The sequence below is a fragment of the Sorex fumeus genome, unplaced genomic scaffold (assembly GCF_029834395.1).
Source record: "Sorex fumeus unplaced genomic scaffold, SorFum_2.1 ptg000146l, whole genome shotgun sequence".
In the NCBI taxonomy this organism is placed as follows: Eukaryota; Metazoa; Chordata; class Mammalia; order Eulipotyphla; family Soricidae; genus Sorex; species Sorex fumeus.
Genome location: NW_026606203.1, coordinates 2,954,911 through 2,968,998, shown reverse-complemented (window position 1 = coordinate 2,968,998; position 14,088 = coordinate 2,954,911). Strand labels below are relative to the sequence as shown.

The window sequence follows — 14,088 nt, the reverse complement described above, 5'->3', positions numbered from 1 at the left end:
ACTCAGGTTTTTCCCAGATTCTGGCTATGGTAAAAAGTGTGTGCAGCTCACTCTTATGGATGGGGACACAACTGGGGTTTTGCTTCTGACTGCTTTAATATGGGAATTTTTGAAATTTTGAAATTGCCCTGTCTGAAAGTTTTGTTGCTCAAGCAGTGAGGTTTCTGCCAGAATGCCTATTTCTTCATAAATGTCTCAAATTTTTCATTTGAAATCTTATTTTTTTCTTTAAAATTTTTAACTTAAATGCATAATTACACAGATACACAGCTACAAAGTTGTGATTGAGTTTCCATCATAGTGTTCCAACACCCATTCCTTCATGACAATGTACATTTCCAACCACCAATGTCCACATTTTCCCTCTTGCCACCCACACCCAGCCAGCCTCTGTGCTCTATGGCAGACACTTTTCTTCTCTCTCTGACTCTGTCTGTCTGTCTGTCTCTCTCTGTCTCTGTGTCTGTCTGTCTCGCTGTCTGTCTCTTTCTCCTGCCCTCCCCCATTCTTTCCTTTTGCACATTATGGTTTGCAATACAGGTACTGAAAGGTTATCATGCTTATCCTTTTCCTCCTTTCAACACTCAGTTCTTTACGTGACCTTCATTTTAAATCCCAAGCCATTTTCAGATTGGTAAGAAACACTAAATCAATTTCTGAAAGAATATGGCACCAAACCCATCCAAGAGACCCTGCCGCTGAGCTGCTCTTCCTGCCTAAAGACGTCTCTCTGGCTTCTTGAAAGAACAACAAGGGGAGAGGCCAAGTCCCGGACCTAAGCAAACAGAAGAGAGGAACAATTATCTAAAAAAATACCAAAAGAGGCATTGAGTGGCAATCATGTTCGGTCTAGAGTCTAATTTCAGCATGCATCTCCCATCCTGGGAGGATCCTCCCAACACCCATTATTTGGTGGTCCCGTTTCTATCAAAAAAATAATAAAAAATAAAAAAATACAAAAACAATCAGTTTTGATTCACTTGAAATATGGAAATTCTGAATTTCCCGAGTAAGAGATTTTCCCTGGCTTCACTGAAAGGATTAAAAATTAAATTGCATAAAATAGCTTTGTAATGGCCCATCTTATGGTTATTCAATTAAAAAATAAATGAATAAAATATAAATAACTCATAAAGATTAAAACTGCCACACCAAATACATGCACCTTGATTTGAAACAGATAACTCACATTTGAAAAGAGAGAGAGAAAGACTAAAACAAAGTGAAAAATGCAATGACTCCTTAGGAGGTCATATATATAGTAATTAACGTGGGAGGAGGTAGTGCTGGAACATACGAAAAGGTATTTAAGATTCAAGGATTCACACCCCGAGATCTTATTGCAAAATTATGAAAATATACATAACTATTAAACAATACCCACAACCATGTATGGTAAGACTCTAAATTAGATACCAATTATTTATTCACACAGATGTATTCATATGCCTATCATATGCACTAGTGAGATCAATGGAAATAATTCTTAGCACTGACATTCTTGGACACTTAAGTAGTAATCAGGATTTTATGATTAAGTTGTTATGATTTCATCAGCAGTGTTTGATTCCTTAACCAACCTTGAATGTTTTTAAAAGACCAAATACAGGAATATTAATTCATTTTTAATTTAATATAAAATATGCTGAATTTCCATGTTAAATGGAGATGGATATCTTTTTCAATAGTCTATTTGGGACACTGTCCTTGACTTCTTCTATTAGGAACTGAATATGGTACACTATAATCTCTAATTCCATCCCTAGTCCTCGCTATTCTACTTCTACTAATCAAAACAAACTTCACTTTAGATCTAGTTTTCCGGAATCTCAACTAAACTTATAGTAAAAAAATAAGTCTGATCAAATAATTCTGTATCCAGCAGCTGTTTAAGATGCTTACACAAGTGAAAAGAATATTGGGAAAGAAATGGACACTCTAAAGTGTCATTGAATTATGCAAAAAATACATGTTGTAATTGACCATATGAAAGAAAGAAAATTAAAGTAAATTCCTTGGTAAGTTCTGGTAGTCTTGGAACCATGTTGCCCATGGGGTAATCAGCTAGCAAAGTCTTCCTAATTTGGATGTTCCTTGTTCACATCCCTGATATCACTCTTTTCCTCTCAGATCCCATTCTCAGTAAATCATGTGCTCACCAGATCTTTTATTTCAAGCTTTGTTTTCAGAGGAACCCAAATGTCAAGTCCTTCCTTTTGCACTTATTGTCTCTTTTTCCATCATTTCAGACTTTTCTCTCAGCAATTTTTCCTCACTGAATACAACTTTCCTTCAAGGGAGTTGAAGTTTGTTAGTTTCGAGAGTTTACTGGGATCATTTTCCTCTAGTCATACATGAAAGGTAGCAAAACACTATTCAAGTTGCTCTGTTCCCAGCCAGTCAACTACCATTTCCTGGGAAAATTTGTTTGCAGTTTATTCTCAGTGTGTCAGAAACTGCATTCGTTTTCCTCCATTTCCACAAAAGTAGTTACTGGTACCAAGCAGACTTAATTAAATATATGTTCCTGTTAACCCACTTGCATTTGGGATCCATGTGAACACCTTTCACCTGGCTTTTATGAAAGGTGGTCATTCAGTTTGCTTTTCCGTTGGCATTCTGTTTCTCGTTATTCCTCTCCACAGCTAAGTAACGTGAAATTACAAACTTTCGTAAATGTTATGATTGAAAGCTCCAGAAGGAATGACAGCCCTTTCAGCTCTTTCGGTCTTATATGTAACCTGTTCTTTGGAACCTATCATGTTTTCATATGTTTGTTTTGCTTATCTTTTTCGAAAAACATTAACGTAATTAAAACACATCTACCAACTCTCCTATGATGATCACCAGCTGTCCAGTTCCCTACCCTTCACGGTTTCCTTGCCATCCATCCATCACCCCATTAACTCTCCTAGGACCATCTATTTCCACCACCAACTTCCAGGATCAAGGTTAAGCGGTACCAACCGCTTTGGGAGTGGTGACCTAGTGCGCATGTCTTAGTCCGGTACATCCCCCAACACAGCCGAACGACACTTATAACGTTGGTTCTTGTGTGAGCTGCAGTTAAACGCGATGTGTAGAGAAGGCTACAGGCACCAGGGACCATGGAAGACCACAGTGCAGCCCCTCAAGGTAATATAATTTGAGCTCCCCCTGCTAGAAATGTCCAGGTGCCATTGCCTGAAAGCAGGCTTGACCACAGCGGGGAGTTTACAAATGCAAAGACTTACAGAGGCAATGAACCTCATTGTTGATACTAGCTAGCAAAGGGTCACCGTGATAGCGACTCTGAATATTGTTGGGAATAAGGGAAATGGTGCAGGTAGGGGTGCTGAACAGAGGGCCAGAGGACTTGGTGACTTATCTTTGCATCTTCCAGGAGCTCATCTTCAGGCTTCATGCTGCAACTGTTCTCTTGGCTTGGTCCCTGTTAAGAGTCATCCTTGAATGACTCTGAGGGCGTTTACCACTCATCTGGAAGATTCATTCCCCAGTATATGTGTTCACAACCCCCAGCCATCATTTATGATTAGACCACCCAAACCTTTTAGAGATGTGTCTCAAATTTCATTATTTTCCAAAAGTGGCCCTGAGGCATAAACACATCCTCCATGAAAGAATTTTAACTTTATTTCGGGTCACCTTTGACTCATCTGCCTTCTTTATCCTATTCCAATTTTTTTCTTTTAATCCTAATCCCCAGACTGTGTCATTTCTCCCATTTTTTTTTGGAGGACACCAGGGATGGGGCATACTTGACTGTGCTCTGGTCTTACTCCTGACCCTGCGCTCAAGTTTCACATCTGGTGGGTCTCTGGGGACCCTAAAGGATTGCAAGAATTGAACTGGGTCCTTCTTGCTTGCAGAGCAAATGCCCTGTCAGCAATACTATTCCTCTGACTCTACCCCACTCTTCATCAGGCCCATGCAATTTCTTATGGGCTTTAGAACCCTGGACCAAGTTTATCTTTCTTAGAGTCTTGTGTATTCCCCCTTTGTCCTCTCTATAACTTCCTATTCTTTCCCATGCCATCCTTCAACCCCCGGCCTCTCCCCAAAACAACCACAGCACCTCAAACTTCATAACTTTTATTAACAACCAATTAACTATGATGCATCTCTTCAATTTGTTAAAAATATATTATAATAAATAAAATTTGTATGGCATTTCCGTGTTTGTCTAAGGTAACCATCTGGTAAATAAAGTGGTACCCACCATTCCAGCTATTGGTCACTGGTCACTTGACATGATGTTTCAAATTTGTTTACAAACACCTGCATGGGAACCCCAAGATTCTACCAGTTGTTGGTTGGTTTGATGAGAGAATGATGTCATAAAATAGGCAGTTGAAAGGTTGAGGCTAGCCAATCACGAGGTCAGATTTCCAAGAAGATTACCGGATTGGATAGAGAGAGAGGTAGAATGAAGCAGGCTAGGGAGATGGAATCCTACAGTAGAGTTATAACAGTTTCACATTCCTCAGACTCTTACGTTAGAAAAATACTCCCATTATACTCAAGAGCTTACATATTTCATTAATAAATCAAGAAAATTACTAAGTAATCATTTATATTGCACTGTTCACCAACATCATTAGCTCTTATTATTAGTATATTTTATATAACGTTAACAGCACAGTGGGTAGGGCATTTGCCTTGCAGGAGGCCAACCCAAAGTTTTATACATGCAAGCCAAGTGCTTTAGCCCTGAGCCATATACCCTGTCATCAGTAAGTTAGCTTTTAACTCCAGATCTTAAGTAAACAATCAGAAAAATAGACAAATATATATATAAATGTTCACATAAATATATACTTAGCAGTACAACATTACAATTAACAAAACTCAAAAATTTTATTTTCACTGAAATTTATTTTTTAAAAATTATACTTGTATATATACTAATATAAATACATAATTTAAAGACTCCAAAGAAATGTACCTTCATTTTACTTGTATGTTTCTTGTGGTTCTATTTCTTCTTAATATAGTTATCTCACGAACAACACAAATTTGAACTTCTATATGATTTTTTTTCAATAATTATTTTTTGAAACATTTTTGGACATTGGTATTGATGTGGAATAATTAAAGATGATAAGTATATCCTAGAATAATCAAAAATCTAAGAAAATTATGCCATGCATGTATAAAATATATGCAGATAATTAATTTGATTGGACCCCAGACTTAGTATAGGGGTTAAAGCACGTACCATGCACACAGTCAACCCAAATTAATGGCTGGCACCACCAGAAATGACCATTGAGCACAGAGTCCGAAGTCCCAAGCACCACACACTATGGCCCAAATAACCCACAAAGTAGAGATATAATTTGTCACTTATTAAACACAAAATACCAATGTATTATAAAGTCTATTATAAAATCCATTATAAAATTTTTAAATGTATCAAATTTACAGATTTACAGACCACATATAGCACCACTAGCAGACAATGTAAGTAAATACTATTAATAAACCATCTTGTTCGTCAATAGCAGACTCGCTATTAAATTTGGGGGTTTTCAAACGTTATATAGTAGTTAGCACCCTTAATCTCTATTTTACTCAAGAATCAGTTATATGTTTTCTTTTCTTTTCTTCCTTTTTTGTGGGGAGGGGAGTGCACCTAGATGTGCTCCGGGCTCACTTCTGATTTTCTATCCAGAATTACTTCTGGCAGGCTCAGGGTTCTGGGGATTTAACTCAGATTAGCTGCATACAATGTAAACACCCTCTACACACTGCACTAGCTCTTTTCCCCATATGTTTCTTTTTTTAATAACTTTTCAAAAAAAATTTTAATAGTTAAGCACCATAATGTACAGTTGTAGATTTACGAATCTTTGTGCTTGGGTTTCGGTCATACAATGATCAAATACCCATCCCTCCACCAGTACCCATTTTCCACCACCATGGATAATATCCCCCCAACACCCTCACCCTGCCTCTTTGGAAGGGCATTCCCTTTTGTTCTCTCTCTTCTTTTGGATGTTGTGGTCTGCAAAAGAGGCATTGAGTGGCAAACATGTTCAGTCCATAGTCTACTGTCAACATGCATCTCCCCTCCTGGGAGGATCCTCCAAACACCTTTCATTTGGTGCTCCTTTCTCTACCTGAACTGCCCTTTCCCCTAGAATACCTGGCTGGCCTCTAAGCTATGGAGTAATCCTCCTGGTGTTGATCTCAGCTATTCTTGGGTATTAATCTCATATTTTGTTACTTTATATCCCCCAGATGAATGCAATCTTTCTATGTCTATCCCTCTGTTTCTGACTCATTTTGCTTAGCATGATACTTTCCATATTGTACCACTTGTATGTAAATTTCATGACTTCATTTTTTCTAAGAGCTACATAGTACTCCATTGTGTAGATGTACCAAAGTTTCTTTAACCAGTCATCTCTTCTTGGGCACTCAGGTTTCTTCCAGGTTCTGGCAATTGTAAAGAGTGCTGCAATGAACAAATAAGTGCAGATGTCACTTCGACTACACATTTATACCTCTCTGGGATATATTCCCAGGAGTGGTGTCGCTGGGTCAAATTGGACCTCAATTTCTAATTTTTTGAGAAACGTCCATACTGTTTTCTGAAAGGGCTGAACTAGTCGGCATTCCCACCAACTGTGAAGGAGTGTCCCTATCTCGCCACATCCGCGCCAGCATCGGTTGCTTTTGTTCTTTTGAATGTGGTCCAGTCTTTGAGGTGTGAGATGGTATCTCATTGTGGTTTTGATCTGCATCTCCCTGATGATTAATGATGTAGAACATATTCTCTTGTGCTTTTTTGCCATTCGGATTTCTTCTTTGAGAGAGTTTCTGTTCATTTCATTGCCCCATTTTTTGATGGGGTTGGATGTTGTCTTCTTGTCGAGTTCAACCAGTATTTTGTATATCATTGATATGAACCCCTTGTCAGATGTGTACTCGGTGAATATCCTTTCCCATTCTGTAGACTGTCTTTGTATTTTGGTCACTGTTTCTTTGGAGGTGCAGAAGATTCTTAGTTTAAGAATATATATTTTTTGAGTACTATAGCCCTCTTTGCTATTGTTAGATATTTCTCTTGTTTTATTTTTACTTTATGTTCCAATCTTAATGTACCACCATATACTCAGTCAACCTAGCTATACCCTAAGGTCTCTTCCACTTTCTCCTTCACAAGTTTCTGCTTTCTGACAAAAGGGAGGACCTCGAATGCTGACATCAATCTAATACCCAGGGCCGCAGGAGATAGTGTAGTGCTTATGGAACTTGCCTCACATGCACTCAATTTGACTCCCAGCACCACCTGATTGCCAGAGTATTAAAGGTTGTATAGCATAGGAGGACCCCAACCACCATAACCACGTTTTCTGAGAATTGTCTTTGGGGCCCCCACACCTCCTGAGCATTGCTATAGAGACTCTTCCAGCAACCGAAAAATATGTAATGCCCCAGAAACATGTACTTGTCTTAAATAGGGACCCTTACTTGAGGTGAGTTTCACAAGGAAATATTGTATGAAAACATAAATCAAAGAAGCAGGGGAGAAAGGGTATATCATGTGAGAAGAGATCATATATTTGGTGAAATGTGTTAAGATTCAGATGCCCTAGTCTTCCCACCAGGGATATTCCTTCAAAAATGCCCCCATTATACTGGAAGGGTGCTAGAACATTACATGACTGAAACTCAATTATGAGCAACTTTGTAACTGTGTATCTCTTGGTGATTCTAATTTTTAAAGTAATTTTTAAATGCACACATCAAAGTTTCCTTTTTACCACTAAATGGGAAAGATACTCTCTAATACTTATCCTCACCAAAATCTCAACAAAGTGTGACACTTGCCAGGAAATGTCCTCCCTTGCATTTTTCTCATGATACTTATTAGTACTTCACTCTTCTGTTTCTTCCCTCTTCTCATGCCAAATCTTTAGTCTCCCTTGCATGCTCGTCAAACATTATAAACATTATCCATTCCAAACTGATGCTCTTTTCCACTTCCTCCTCTTGATTTCTTGTCCATGAACTGATTCTAAAACATAACATAGCTGCAATTACTTATTCATGTTATTGACAGTCAAGGATGTATCTTAGGGTATAGCATTCTTCAAGCTATTGGCACACAGGTGAGTAACATGTTTTTTCCTACAGAGAACACAAAAATAGATATGCTGGGTTTTAATGTTCTATCAGTGGTCTGAGGTACAAATGAAGCATATATATTTTTAATGTTTTATTCAATATCTGTGAGATAGACTATTACAAATCTATTCATAATTTGCTTCCAGTCATACAACGATCCAACATCCATCCCTCCAGTATTGTACATTTCCCACCACCAATGTTCCTGGTTCCGTAAAACCATCCCCCAACACCCTACCCACACCCCATGCCTGTCTCTATGGCAGGCTCTTTAATTGTTTCTCTCTGTCTCCTTATTATTTTGTGCATCATGGGTCTCGTGTTTGTTCATCATGTTTGTTCAAGGAATTTAGTGTTTTTATCAGGAAGCTAAGGCTGGAGTAGCTTTGAGGTATGGAAATGACTGCTGAGGCTTCCATAAGTACAGGGCAGTGGGGATGGGATTCCCATTGTGACCCAGAGAAAGCCTGGAGATTTCAGTCACAAAACCCGCATATCTGAATTTTCAGCTGTTATATTTCAGTGAGAGCCATCCTGAGAATTTGGAAACCAGACGAGGGCATGGTGGCGATTTTGGATTGTGGGAGCAAGTGGCCGCACTAGGTTCTGGTTGGGTGGGCACCCAACTAAACTGCCTCCCTCGATTTACCCTAGTGTGTTCATCCTTTTGCAGGTCCAAGGTTAACTGTGGCTTTTGATCTCTTTCAAGATTTGTTTATGGGTCTCTGAAACAAGACCAATCCATTAGCTTGTATAACTGAGCCAGGGGTGGTTTGTGAACATGGCTCCCACATATCTTTTGGGAGTTTAATTTCTCGGGAAACGTAGTACTGAGGTTTTGGGATCCAGCCAGAGGCACAGTGGCCATTTGAGGTTATCAGGAATCATGAAGACACCATCAGACTGTTGATGCACTCACCTGAGGGTACAGGTTGACTTCCTGGAGGCAATGCACCACCAGACTAACAAAGATTCATTGAATTAATGAGCGAATAATCAACATTTTCAAAATGTGTCACTTTATTGCATTTTAGAAAGGTAACTTCTAACAAGTAAATAATCTTCAGGGTATAATCAAGATCTACGATTTATTCTTAATGTATTTAATAAAAGCGACACATTTTGGAAATTTGTACAAAGAAATTATTTTATATTATCTGTCTTCATAATTTACTTGTAAATTACTAAGATATCACTGTTTATTCCACTGTTCTTAGCATAGAAATTTACAGACAAAAAGTGCTAAGTAAAAGTTCATTTTGGCACTTCTGTTCAAGGTGGTACTGGAAGTACTTGCAATAGAAATAAGGTAAGAAAAAGATATTAAGGATTTTTCATGTACGAAAGGTAGAAATAAGCTCTCACTATTCACAGCAGATATCATACTCTATTTAAAGAATACTAAAACCTCTACCAAAAAAGTTCCTAGAAACAATAGACTTTCATAGTAAAATTGCAGGCTATAAAACCAATACCCAAAAGTCTATGGCTTTTTTATATGCAAATAATGAGAGAGAAGAAAGTGACATGATAAAACAATTCCATTCACAATCGTGCCTCAGAAAAATCAAGAACCTTGGAATCTGCTAACCTAAGGAGGTAAAGGACCTATACAACAGGAAATAACAAAGGACACGAGGAAATGGAAACATATCTCCTGCTTATGGAATGGGAGAATTAACATTGTCAAAATGGCAATACTCCCCAAAGCATTGTACAAATTCAATGTGATCCCTATAAAGATACCCATGACATTCTTCATAGAAATTGATCAAGCACTCCTGAAATTCGAATGGAACAACAAACGCCCACGAATAGCTAAAGCAAATCTTGGGGAAAAAACGATGGGGCATCACCTTCCCCAACCTCAAACACTACTATGAAGTGATAATAATGAGAACAGCATGGTACTGGAACAAAGGCAGAGCCGGAGACCATTGGAAAAGGATTGAATATACTGACACACACCCTCAAATATATAATCATCTAATCTTTGATAAGGGAGCAAGAAATGTGAAGTGGAGCAAGAGAGTCCTCTTCAACAAACGGTGCAGAAAAAAACTGGACAGCTACATGGAAAAAAAATGGCTCAGACCTCTACCTAAGACCATGCACAAAAGTCAGATAAAAATGCGTCAAAGTCCTCAAAATCAGACCAGAATCCCTCATGTACATTGAATACAAGGTCGGCATATCCCTCCATGACATTGAAGTTAAAGGTATCTTCAAAGATAACACGCCACTTGCCAAGCAACTGGAAACAGAGATAAACAAAGGGGACTATTTTAAATTAAGCAGCTTCTGTACCTCAAAAGAAACAGTGACCAGAAACACAGACTCTGCCCTGCAGGCATGATACTCGCAGAAGCCTACCAGGTTCTCTGAGAGTGAGAACTGAACAATAAGAGTTGTTATCTTATCAACAATATCCAGTCTCTGGATCTTGGCCATTGATGGGATGACATGGCTCCAGGGGCAGTTCGTGGTTGTAACATTTAGCTACTAGAAGATGGTGGATCTTGATGGAGGGGGTCCATTCTTGATCTGAGCAGCTTTGGAGATCTCATCCCCTGTTCCCATACACCTGGGTTCTGTTGGAGTATATGGAGCTTAGGTTTATCAAATTGCACCCATCACAGTGCTCCCGAGACACTCCCATTACTTTGTCTGTCTGTAACCACTTCTATGCTCTCTTCCCCAACCAATTTGTAAGGTCTCCTCCTTCTTAGACACTGAAGCTATACTGTAAGTTAATATTGCCTTCCTCCGTCTCCTTGTGTGTTTTGAACAGTTTACCTTAATGCAATGTCCTTTTGTATTGGTACAGGAAGACAATTACTTAATATGCTTTGTAACTTAGGAATTGATTGGCTTTGAATATTATTCACTCCTGGGCATCTGCCTTCTCAACTTAAGCCTCAGTTGCCCTCACTTCCTAGTACCCCAAGGGCAGGGTCCCGACGTGGGACTGGATGGAACAAGGGCAAGCCGGTAAGTTATGTGCTACCCTGGCATCGCGATGGGCCAGGCCAAGGTGCCACGATTCTTAACTATAAGTTAAGAGATGGATCATAGGCAAATGATGTCATGATCCAAAAGTAACGACGACATTAGGGGCCCTGCTGCTAGGAATAGGAAAGATATCTGGCCTGAGCACTGCAGTCTGAGATTGAAATGGCCCTAGAAGAGCAATTCTATAAGCTCAATGCATTTCTTACTGTGTTCATACAAAATGATTAATATTATATATGCTTATATGTTGGTTGGACAAGGAGAGGAGAAACACCTCCTAGAAGCTGTTTTCCTGTGTGTCCTGACTAGCTTGGATGAGACTGTTTCTCCCCTTCAAACTGCCTTCAGTAAATGATTTCAGTATAATGAGACAGTTTGCCTTTTCTCTCAGAAACCTAGCTGGTCTTAGATCTGCAGATCTCAGGTGCTAGTCAGGACTGATCTTTGGGATATAGATTCCCAGCTCTAGCCAGGCTGTTCTTTGGGATGCAAATCAAGGTGCTTACAGCTTGTGAAAGTGCTTGTGAAAGGTTTCAGTTTGGCTTTGTATCTTCTTTCTAGAGGCCAGTATTACTGGCCTGCTGATGTAAGGAAACAATGTGGATGTAAAGAAACAACATATGGATTGCTGCCTCAATGTTCTTTCTGTAACTCCTTTTATGAATTCACTGTAATGCGCCTTTTAGAGGTTCTATGATCTATATAAGGGGAACTTCCGGGCTCACAGTGCGCGCACGTGCTTGAGGATTCCTGAGGCCTCCAAGTCATACATCTCTTCCATGTAATAACCTGCTGCTAGGAACAACCAGCCTGGCCCCCATTTCCTTCCATCTCCTGACCATCGCCATTGACCTTCGTGGAGTGGGGAAACGGCCAGACCACCGGCCTTTTATTTTTTGTGTGTTTACACAGGTTCTGCTTCCAATTCCTTCATGCATGAGGCTCCTTCAAGCTTGGGGAGAGTGGTCTTAAGCGTACCTATAGCTGGTAGCAGAGTTCATCAGCTACCGGGGCTCTAATCAGGAGGTGAGGGAAACTAACCCCGACCCTTCCAAGGTGCCCAGGTGAGGAAAGCCAGGTGCGGGGTCAGGACACTGTAATTTTAGACATATTTGGAATTAATTTTAGATCGAAAAGTACACATCATTCAAACTACTTATGTGCTTAGTAATAAATTACTATACACTTGTTCAATCACCTCAGAGACCCCACTCTGCTCAGAGAACTAGATTTTTAATTACAGGTCTGTTTTGCCTGTGTGTCATGACTGAGAATCACTATCAGTAGATATGAAACTCACTATACACAAAGATGCACACAGGCTACTTTGAGTCATCTGTGTTGCTAATATGTGTTGGCCATTAAACCTCTCTGAGACCCTTTGTTCTGTCCTTTACAGGAGCCTCATGAGTCTCACCTTCCTTTCAAGTTGAACTTGTAATAAGGTGGAATGAAATCATCAATATGCTCCTCACCTCTTCATTCAGGAGAAAAATCCGACTTACATTCAAGGTGGTCAAATTGCAGACAACACCATCCACCTTTTCCTGGAGATGTACAAGGGACTGAGGTGAGAACAGCAAAAGGCTCTAGTTTAATGGTCTTAATGAAGGTTTCAGGGAAGGGCATTAAACAAGACTCATATACTATCTTCCAAAAGAATTATTTTGTAAAACTGATGCCTTGGGTATGGAAAAAGATAATATGGTAAAAACCATATTTTTCTTTCTGGGACATTAAAGTTCTAAATCTATCTATTCAAGCTGCTTTGAAATACATACCTTGCTTATGAATCACTGTCTGCCATAGGAGTGAGTAAGGACAACCCTCAAATTAATAAGTAGAGAAAAATATGGAAAAATTAACTCATACTATATTTGATGACATATATACTAAAATTGAAATGATACATAGATTAGCATTGTCCTTGCACAGAGATGACATGCAAACTTGTAAAGTGTTCCATATTGTTGTTGCAAGAAGAATTAACAGGGCTACTTTAAGCTAAGACAATCCGCACAAGTACAAAAATTCTACATAAAGATAGCACAAATCCCCATCACAACAATCTCTCTCAATGTCAATGGACTAAATGTGCCAATTCAGAGGCACAGAATGGGAAGATGAATTATAAAACTGAACCCAACATTCTGCTGCCTGAAGAAACACTTCTGAACAATCAAAGCAACCATGGGCTCAAATTCAAAGGCTGGAAAACAATTCTTCAAGAAAGAAAAGAACACCTCCACAAAGCTGGAGTGGCCATACTAGTATCAGACCACATGGACTTCAGGCTATAGGTTATAAGAGACAGTGAAGGTCATTTCTTCATGATCATGGGATCTGTACATCAGAAAAAACTCACCCTCCTCAATGTAGATTCTCCTCATGACAGACCAGCAAAATACTTAAAAACAACTTCTAATTGACTTAAAGAAAAACATTGATAGCAACACAATACTAGTTGGAGATTTCAACACTACTTTGTCACTTCTCAATAGATCAAACAGAATAAAGCTCAGCAAGGAAATATTTTCTTTAAGGGAAGTAATGAACAACTGTTGGCTTAGAGAAGAAATCAAAGAGGAAATAAAAAGTTTCCAGAAACAAATGAGAATGAGTACACGAGCTACCAGAACTTGTGGGACACAGCAAAAGCAGTGTTAATAGGAAAGAGTATAGCTCTGCCAGAATTCATCAGGAAGAAAGAGAGGATCTACATGAATTAATTAGAGCTCAAGATTTTGGAAAATGACCAACAAAAGTAGTCCAAACTAGGCTGGAGGAAGGAAATAATAAAACTTGTACCAGACGTCAATGAGCTAGAATCCCAAAATACAATCCAAAAGACCAATAAGAGCAAAAGCTGGTTCTTTGAGAAAATAAATAAGATCAATAAACCATGAGAAGCCTCTCAAATTAACAAAGAGAAAGAATTCT

At 39.0% G+C, this 14,088-nt stretch overlaps 1 pseudogene; it reads left to right on the top strand.

Moving 5' to 3' along the window:
• The first annotated feature begins 13,021 nt into the window (after positions 1–13,021).
• LOC130016127 (uncharacterized) lies at positions 13,022–13,120 on the top strand (annotated as a pseudogene).
• Positions 13,121–14,088: the final 968 nt, after the last annotated feature.